At 54.0% G+C, this 10,244-nt stretch overlaps 1 pseudogene; it reads left to right on the top strand.

The window, feature by feature from the left end:
* Nucleotides 1–3,186: 3,186 nt before the first annotated feature.
* LOC123116872 (wall-associated receptor kinase 3-like) lies at nt 3,187–6,942 on the top strand (annotated as a pseudogene).
* Nucleotides 6,943–10,244: the final 3,302 nt, after the last annotated feature.

Below are 10,244 nucleotides of genomic sequence, written 5' to 3'. Positions count from 1 at the left end.
AGGAGGCGTGGGTCCCCGACGACGATTGTCGCAGTCGAGTGGATGATCATACTGTCCACGGCCTTTCACGCTGCGGAGGCGATCTTGGGCTGTGAGCCGACTGAACCGAGTCCGCTGCAACGGATCTGTTGTGAATCCTATTTCGCGACTGAGATACTGTTGTATTCTGCTCTCCTACTGCCCTGAGCAGGGCCCGGATCTGCATCAACCCTCTGCCAGCTTCTGACTGGGAAGGTTGGATCGACTCTGCTATTCGGGCCGCAACTGTGAGATTCTGAATCGGAGTGCGGTATACCTTAGGTGGAGGCGGAAAAAGCTATCGTCGACTAGACTCATGGATGCGCTCCTGGGCGCGCTCGTCGAGAGCACGCTGAAGGTTATCTAGTCTTGTGCGCTCAGCCAAGTTAGCTAGGCGCGCCTCCTCCAAGGCTCGAGCCTCGGGGGTTTCTCCAACGATGGGCGTGTGGAGTGCATCCATGTTGCGGCGACGAAGTTCTTCTCTCTGCTGTGAAGAGAGGGGCTCGGGTCGGTATTCCTCATGGACATGCGACAGAATGCCGCCTCCGTCCCCGTCGCCCTTGCGGCGGAACCCGGGCGGCCTGTGAGGACCATCGACCATCAGGACTTCGGCTGCAGGATCGCTGCTATCACACTCGGATGCAGTCTCCGTGGAGCCAGTCGACAGATCGAACAGGCCGTGGAGGGTTTCATCGGGCTCGATTGCTGCGACTTGATGGGTGGTCGAACGCTGAGCCACCACGTGTTTCACCCAGCGCTGAAGCCGCGATTGACCGGACCGCTTGCGGCGGCAAACAGCGGGGAGAGAAAACATCGTCGGAGCCGACTGATACTAAGTCGACGGCTGCCGGAGAAGGACGCCGCAAACGCACGCGCGAAAGTCCGTCGCCCCTCGGATGGGGAGCGCCTCAACATCGAGCGGAGCTTCCTGAAGCCACGCCAAGTCGTCGGCGACGAAAACGAGCGCGCCGAGACGGATCTCGCGGCCCTCAACCATCTCGCCGCCGGAAACCATGATGATGATCGGAAAAACTTGCAACTTCATCAATAAGTCGCTAAGACACCTGCCCCACGGTGGGCGCCAACTGTCATGTTTCTAAGTCTGACAGTAGAAAGGGGGGGTAGGTATGGAGAGGCAAGATCTTAGCTATGGCAAAGATGTACACACGAGGTTTACGAGTTCAGGCCCTTCTCGGAAGAAGTAACAGCCTTACGTCTCGGTGCCCGGAGGCGGTCGATTGGATTATGTGTGTTGTGTTACAGGGGGTGCGAACCCTTGTCCCAGAGGAGGGGGGTGGCTTATATAAAGTGCGCCAGGACCCCCGCCCACCTCCATTACAAAGGGCTTAATGTACATAAAGTGGGGTGTTACAGGTAACGACAGTCTTAAATGTTCTGAATGCTCCTAAAGACTAAAGAGTGAATGGCCGGCCGTTGTACGTTCTACCGACTCCTGGTCTTCGATATAGTCGAGTGATTCCCATATGGTCGAGTGAAGGTGAGGAATATCGGTCGAGTGATTACATCATTGAGTGGATTCTTGGTCTTCTTATCTTCTGGGGTAGTGACCTTGGGTAGGACGTGTAGGTCAGGCCTATGACCCTACCCCAGGTCTGTATCCTCATCAGCGCGCTCCTGCCGTGGTCGTTGCCGTCGCCGTCTTAGTGGCCGCCAGTGTCGTCTTCGTCGCTGACGAGGTCCATGTACTCCGGTGGCGTCCAGAGGTGAGCCGGCGGTCCGTGGTACGTCGGGGCGGACTGGAAGGCGGGGGCCTACACCACCTCCTCCCATGGCGACGCGTCCCCCTCCGGTGACCACAGCGGCGTGGGGCACCAGTTCACGCCCCCCATGGCGTCGGCCATCTCCGGCGTGGTGCATGACCAGCTCCACTGCTGGCCCACCAGGCCGGGGTGGACCGCGGCCACCGGCTCCTCCTCCCACGCCTCCTCCGCGGCCACCATGTCCAGCTCGGGGATGGCAACATCATCGGCCGCAGAGAGGGCCATCATCTGCTCAAGGCCCTCCCATTGGTGCTCATCGTGCGTGTGCATGGAGTCCTCCATGACACGGAGAGTGCGCCATGAGCCGGGCCTCCTCCTCCGCTGTCATGCGAGGAGGTGGTGGTGGCGACGAAGAGGGTGAAGGCGGCGGCGTGGGCGTAAGGCCGCGCTCCTGGGGAGCACGTGCTGCGCGCTCTGGACGTGGCCACCGCGGCCCCGTCAACGTGCCGGTGAAGAACAACATGCGCCACACGTCATGCTCGTCTTGGAGCCGCTTGTCCCAGAGCGGTGAGTCAGGGGCGCACCTGTCGTCGTAGTATAGGTCGTCGAGGAGGAGGCGGCGGCGGCGCTGGATCAACTCGCTGCGCGTGCGGCCGCTCTGCGGCACCGGCAGGATCGGCACCCGGGTCGGCGAAGAGGTGCCAGTTACTGGGGAGGTGCACGTCGCTCCACGGGAGCGGCGTCCTCGTCTCCCAATAACGGCGGCATACATCCGCCTCGATGTACTGCCGACCACGCACGCCGCCGGCCGTAGGGCCGATGATGAACGTGGCAGGCGCGGGGCTCCGACGCGGTGGCAGTGATGCGGGCTCCTCCTTCACGGAGCCGCGGCGGTGGCCCGACGACGAGGACGCCTCGCGGTCGTGCTTCCCCTTGCGGCCGTGGTTCCAAAAGCCCATGGCGGCTGCGAGGTGGCCGACCGGCGAGATCGGGGACGGGGAGAGGGCTAGGGTTTGGGGTGTTGGTCTCGAGGAGGCAGGAAGGGCCCGACTGGGGAGTGTGGACGACGGCCGGTCCACGGTTTTCCCATTTAAGAGGGAAAGCGACCGTTCGCTGGGTGGATGACAGGTGGGGTCGATCACTTGTGCGCATTTATGTCGGGCGGTGGGAGGTAGGAGGCCGCCTGCCACGTGGCCCCGACGTGGACGAGCACGCGTGCGTTTGCCGTCCGTCGCGACCCAAACTCGGCGCAAGTGTGCGCTTGAAATGGATCGACCCGGATACAAAACGGATAAGATAGGTCCGGGCCGTGCGCATTGGGCCGCCTGGTTTGTCTATTTTACCATAAACGGATAGGGCCGGACAGAATAGGATCGCTGGGTGAAGTTGTCCTTATAAACTCGACGAGAGCGGGTGATGTTTCGTAGTCTAGCAACTCAAGCAGAAAAGCTAGAGCCAGCAGTGCACGCTGAACATTAGCAGTAGCCAGTAGCCACAATACTCGATGTCATTGTTAGCGTTGTCATACCCGATGGTGGCGGTGATGGCGGCAGCGGCACTCGTGGTAGTAGCCGTCGGAGCAGCAGCACCGGCGCCGATAGGTAAACGCGGCTGCGAAACGCGGTGCGGCGACGTGAGCGTGCCGTACCCGTTCGGCTTCGGCCCGGACAGGTGCTCCGCAGCGCCAGGCTTCAAGCTCGCCTGCGTCCACGGCAACAGTACCGGTACCAGCTCCGGACCAGGCACACGGCTCCTCCTGGGAAAGGATGGAGTCTTCGAGGTCAAGGAGATCTCGCTGGAAAACAGGAAGGTTCGTGGCCTCATGCCCCCTATCTTCAGAAACGGCGCTATCAACAACACTAGCAACGCCACCATGAGGTCTATGGGCTTCGGTGACAAGCAGTGTCAGTACTCCCTGCCGACCAGCACCGAGCTGGTGGTCACGGGATGCAACGTGCAGGTGACGCTCCTCTTCACGTCTCGTACTAGCACCTACGGCTACACCACCGGCTGCTGCTCTCACTGTAACCGCAGTGGTGTGCTCACCGCCGACGACGTCTGGAACAACTACATGGTCGGCTACTGCACTACCCCGGTCTTCTCGTACCTTGAGTCCTATAACGTGGAGCTCAAGCGGCTCGTCGGGAACAGCACCATAAACGACGATCTGCCCGTGTACGCGTTCATCGCCGAGGAAGGTTGGTTTGATTCGGGCCGGGCGATTCATCTTATGAACCTGGGCGCACGTCGCTCCGGACCCAAGGTCGTGGATAATAATCTTGTGGTTCCCCTGACCATTGACTGGGCATGCCGGAACGACGGATCCTGCAACGCATCCGTCAGCGCTAACTCCAACTGCAGCACCCACTTTGCAGACTACGGATGTCACTGCAATCCTGGATACAAGGGAAACCCTTACATCACTGATGGATGCCAAGGTAGGTACCCTATCTACATATGATCGATTTCGATTTCAAAAAAGAATCAGGCATACCATTACCACTAGTACATTTTGAAATATTTTTCTGCATATTACTCCCTCCGTTCCTAAATATAAGTCTGTCTAGAGATTCCACTATAAAGAGTATATTCGGATGTATATAGACGTCCATTTTGTTCCCTATGTAGTCTATGATGCAATCTCTAGACAGACTTATATTTAGGAACGGAGAGAGTAGAAGATAAAAAGTATGTCAAAATTGTAACCATTCGGAAAAAATAGGGAAAATCCTGTATTTTGGGACTGAAATGTCAAGCACACCTTGCATTTCGGAACTGAAAGAGTAGTTATAGCCATGCATGCGCACGATTATCATTTCTTAGATCACTGGTCAAGTTTGATTAATCCATTCTTTTGCAATATATAGATATCGACGAGTGCAAGAAGCCAGAAGACCATGGGTGTTTCGGCGAATGTCGCAATAAGCTTGGATCATTCGACTGCTGGTGCGCGCGAGGAGGAAACGCAAGCCAACCTAATGGATGCCACAAGACCACATCGAATAGAGGTGCCCTAATATATTGTGCGCTTGTTTTGGACTAAAAAATGTGCCCCCCACAGAAAATACATATTATTAAATTAATTACCGTACTCCCTTTGTTCTAAAATAGATGATCCAATTTGTACTAACTTTAGTATAAAGTTGGGTCATCTATTTTAGAGGGTGCTTGGATACGTTTTAGTCCCATGACTAAAAACAGTGGGACTAAAACTTGCTAGTGTCACCCATGCTTGGATCCAAATACTAAAGAGACTAAAATCAAGTTAATGAGCATTTATTATCCTTCACACCCTCCAATACAGAAGTCGCCTGTGTTAAAGGAGAGGAGTTAAATGAGGAGAGAGAGGACTAATCCACATTTTAGTAGGGGTACCTCTGACTAATTTTTTTTTATTCCCAAGACTAGTTTTAGTCCCTCTTTAGTCAGGGGTGCTTGGAACTTTAATCTCTTAAAAAGACTATTTTTAGTCAGACTAAAATAAGTCCCTTGGATCCAAGCACCCTCTTAGAACGGAGGGAGTAGAATTTACACTTGGCCCTGGCACATAGAAATAGGACCACAGACAGCGACCACCACCTCTCCCTAACATGTGCAAGTATATGAGCAATTATTCTTATAATTACTCCATGGAAAGGAACCGATCAATGGTCATGATTAATCTTATAGTTTTTTTATTCCCACCTATAGTGGATTAGATTTTTTTTATTTAACTGGCAGCAAGTCCACGATATAATTCCTCTGGCCAAATCTGCTATAAATCAAATTAATAAAGATGTATGTATTGATTTTTGCAGGTTTAGTTATTGGTCTCTCCGTTGCACTTGGCCCATCCCTCATTCTCTTCTTTCTGGGTGGATTGTTAATAGTTCGTAAGCTTAAGCATCACAGGGCTGAAAAGTTGAAACGGAAGTTCTTCAATCAAAATCATGGACAGCTATTGCAACAGCTAGTATCTCAAAGGTCTGACATTGGTGAGAGGATGATCATCCCTCTAAAAGAAATAGAGAAGGCCACAAACAATTTTGATCAAACACGCAAACTCGGTGGTGGAGGGCATGGTACTGTTTACAAAGGAATATTGTCAGACTTACATGTTGTGGCCATTAAAAAGTCAAATATTATGGTCCAGAGAGAAATTGATGAGTTCATAAATGAGGTTGCCATACTATCACAAATCAACCATAGGAATATTGTCAAGCTTCATGGTTGTTGTCTCGAGACAGAAGTCCCACTGTTGGCATATGAGTTCATTTCCAATGGAACCCTTGGTGATCATCTTCATAATGAATCACCAAAATCAATATCTTGGAGTGACAGGCTAAGGATTGGAAGTGAAGTAGGAAGAGCTATTGCTTACCTTCATTCTGCCGTTTCAGTTCCTGTAATACATAGAGACATCAAATCTTCTAACATACTTCTTGATGATGCTTTCACGGCAAAATTATCAGACTTTGGAGCTTCAAGGTACATTCCTATCAATCAGACTGGTAGAACAGCAACAGCAGTGCAAGGAACTATAGGATATCTGGATCCTATGTACTACTACACGGGCGGCTGTCAGAAAAGAGTGATGTTTATAGCTTCGGAATCCTTCTAGTGGAGTTGCTTACGAGGAAGATGCCAAACATGTATAGAACTTCAGAAGGTGATGGAATTGTTGCACAATTTGTTGAACTCCTAGAGGAAGGCAAACTAGTTGTCATACTAGATTCCCAAATTGTAGAGGAGGGAGGTAGTGAAGTTGATGAAGTAGCTGCTCTCGCTGCATCATGTATAAAGTTAAGAGGAGAGGAGAGGCCTACCATGAGGCAAGTTGAGATGGCACTCGAAGGCATTCAGGCAAACAATCAATTCGTCCTAAATGATTTGACGGGCGAGCAAAATGAAGAAAACGACTCAATTTCAACCAATTTCAGCTTATAGGAACTGAGCTAAAGATACGACCAGAAGGCATTCTCGTTATCTAGGTGGTGCCCCTTTAAGTATTTTTAGAACTATTTAAGTTTGTTTTGATCCAAGGTATTTTCAGATCGTTAGTTTGGAGTTCTTATTTGGTGTCAAATGCATTTATTCTCCTACCAATTAAATAAAATTTCCGTAATACTCAGAAGACCTTGATTTTGGCGATTCTCCCCGCTCCCGGTGGAGTTTGAACGAGTGAGCTCATTAAAAAAGGTGTACCCAGTGCTGGAATAAAAAAAAGTTGAGCCATTAATTCAACATCTTCTTAGTTCCTTGGGGCGTGATGTGGTGTTCCCCAAAAAAACCTTATTACTTGCTATTTTTGCTTTGGACCTTGTGTTCTTTTCTTTGTTTGAACTCGTGCTATGTTGTTGATGTCGTGAATTTATACTATAAAGCCCCGGGAGGGGACCCTTTTTCGTCGTATTTCAACATCTTTACGGTCAGAGCGAATGCAAGTACGCACGTCACATCCTTTTTGGTTACCGACCAGGAACCCTAGCCGACGCCACCAAGAGAGCCAACCCTTCCTGCGGCTCCCCTCTGCAGGTGACCTCTTGGTCATAGGTGGTTAGGGGGCTCTTTGGATTCCGCGCATGCGGATCGTTCTAAGTTTAGGTTCTTGGGCCCTTGTGATTTAGGTTTTTGAATCGTTCAACATCTTGGCTTCGGCGGCGACGATGCTGAATAAAGAAGCTTCAGATTCTTCTCTGGTGAGGCGAACGTCTTATGTCGGTGATGGATTTGAGAACCAGTCTCGTGATGGATGTGCCGGCCGGGCGTCATGTCATCCATCGTTGGTCTGCGCTCTCACAAAGCTTGGCTTTGATCGATCGTGGGTGCAATGGTGCATGCGGAGCAGACATGGCAGGAAAAGCATACATAGGTTGGACAAGGAGTAGTGACGCTCCAGTACTGGTGTCAGCAGGGACAGCATATACAGCTAGCTTCATATGCTGTGTGGATGATTGTCCAGCGCACTGTCATGTTGGGCCAGTGGAAGCGACCTATCGAACAGTGGCCGAGGCTCCACCCGGAGTGGTGGTGTCCGTGGAGTAGTCTGTGATCAGTTCATCGCAGATGGTAGCAGAAGTGTGACATTCGCGGTGGTGTTAACAAGGCAGGTGACGGGTGTTGGTGTCAAGCTCAAAGGATTCTTTGGACTTGATTGAAAATTTTCTTCTGGGCTGGTTTCCTTTGTGCAAAGGCTAGCGTTTTGCTTTCTTTTCAATTTTATCATGTCGGTGTTTACGAGGCTTGTACTACGATCATTATGATGTAAATGTGACACATATTACCATGCAAAAGAAAATCATGTTTTATCCATTCACACCGCTTGCTATAGCGATGTGGCTTTGTCGTGGTGGGCGCACGACAGATGTCAAGGGATGGCTAAAGAGAGAAGGAGGCTCGAGGGCGCTGGTGGGCTTCGCAGGCGAGGTTGATATGCGCGGGCGCGGGACGCCGGACATACCCAGGTTCGGGGCTCTCCGGAGAGATAACACCCCTAGTCCTGCCGAGTTTAGTTGGATGGCTGATAGTACAATGTCGCTCCTGGAGCTGTTCGGAGGAGGAAGGAAGCTGGCCAAGGCTCCGGCTACTCCTTCTCCTCGGTGTTGCTATATAGTGGCTAGTCCTATCTTGCTTGTTCTATCTCGTGTTCATGCAATGCTCATTCTCGCAATCTCTCTGCTGCTCTCGCCGCTCCCTGTAGGCGTGGACTCCTGGGGCGTTTTATAGATCAACCCACCCAGGGTTACAATGGTAATATGCCGAGTCGGTGGGTCCGTATTGTCGGCGTCCGGGGTACCGGGCTGGGTCCCGCTTGGGGGCTTGTGGTTCGCCGGGTTCCCTAGGTGCGGGACCCGCGTGCCTAGGGGGACTGTGCGCCGTCTTGTCGATCGTCATGGCATGGCCGAGTCAAGCCGCGCACAGTGTTCTCCGTCAGGCCGCCGCTTGCTGTCGTCAGCGGTGAGGGCGGGAACACTGTTGCCGTGCCAGCCCTGGTCAGCGGGTAGGTAAGGGGCACTGTTGCCATGCTCTCGCTGACCACGGGCATGGGCGGGGGCACTGTAGTCTTGGTCATCAGTGATTGAGGTCTCGTCCCATCGTACGGCCCGGATGGGACAGGAGCTGACCCGTGGCTGGGTTGCCATGTACGCCACGGGTGGGTTGGCTTGCTGGGGAAGCCAAGGTTGCGGCGGGTTGAGTTGCCTTGCGCCAGCCGCTGCTGCCGGGTTGACGTACATTGCCGAGTCGAGGTTCTTTGCCGGGTTGCGCGCCTTGCCGGGTCGAGCGACCCGGCCTGGCGCACGCCGGTTTTGCGGGGCGATGCGGGCCCCACTGTTTTTGAAATAGATCCGGGTTCCGTTGCCTGCCTGGGGTTCATCCCCCCGACAGTAGTCCCGGAAGCTGTGAAGGTCCGCCGTCTTGGGATGAGTGGGCCTTCGCATCTTCCCCCTTGAGCAAGGCGGAATCTGCGAACGCCGGGTCCGGCAACACCCACTGTGTGTCGGTTTTTTCGAAAACCGGATCGCGGCATCCCGGCCGTGGCGGGAACCGAGGAGTCCGTCGAATCTTGAGGCGATCCCTCGGGCTTCGCGTTGGCGCCACGTGGTGCCCGGAAGCCGGAGGGGCCTGACAGGCCACGCGCGTGACGGGACTGGGCGACGGGCCGGGGGCCCACTGCCGCGTGTCCTTGGCCACGCGTGCAAATTTATTGCAGCGTCTGGGGGCCGGTTGCACTTCCCCACGCAGTTAGTGCGTGTGTACGTGTGCACTTATTGTGGGGTAGTGGAATGGGCATGTGCAGACGATCCCACTTCCCCACGTTTGAACCGGGGCTTATAAATTGAGGGGGGCAAGGGGGCGGCGGGCATTATTCTCGCTCGCGCCCTCCTGTCCCCCTGCTCTCGCTCTGCTCCTTGCGACTGACGCACAGCCGCGCCCGCAGCCCCGAGCAGAGCTCTTCTTCGTCGTCCTTCTTCCTTCCGCTTCCATCCATGGCGCTGCCGTCGGGCTATTGGATGGGCTCCAACGTCACCAACGACGACATCACGCAGCTTCGAGCTTTGCAACGCCTGCCGCGGGAGACAGACGTTGGTGTCCGCTTTTCGCGCGGCGAGCAGAGGCCCTGACCCGAGGGGCAGGAGCGCGTCGTCTTCCTTACACACTTCGAGCGCGGGCTTGGGCTGCCGGCGAGCACCTTCTTCCGCGCCTTCCTGGAGTTCTTTGGGCTTCAACCGCACCATCTCGGCGCCGGCGCCATCGTCCAACTCTCCGGCTTCGTGACCCTGTGCGAGGGGTACCTGGGGGTCGAGCCGATGATCGACCTCTGGGCGCGCTTCTTCTCCTTGAAGCAGCAGGGCCTGTCGGTCGAGGAGTTTGCCGACTGCGGCGCCGCCGTCATTTCCAAGCGGTCGGGGGCAGATTTCCCCAAGATTCCGCTCGAGGATTCTGCAAAGAAGTGGCAGAATTCCTTCTTCTACGTCCGTAATCTTGGCGCGGACCACACCAATCTTCCCCCTTTCGGCATCGCGC

This window comes from Triticum aestivum, chromosome 5B (assembly GCF_018294505.1).
Source record: "Triticum aestivum cultivar Chinese Spring chromosome 5B, IWGSC CS RefSeq v2.1, whole genome shotgun sequence".
In the NCBI taxonomy this organism is placed as follows: domain Eukaryota; kingdom Viridiplantae; phylum Streptophyta; class Magnoliopsida; order Poales; family Poaceae; genus Triticum; species Triticum aestivum.
This window is presented reverse-complemented; position numbering and strand designations above follow the sequence as displayed.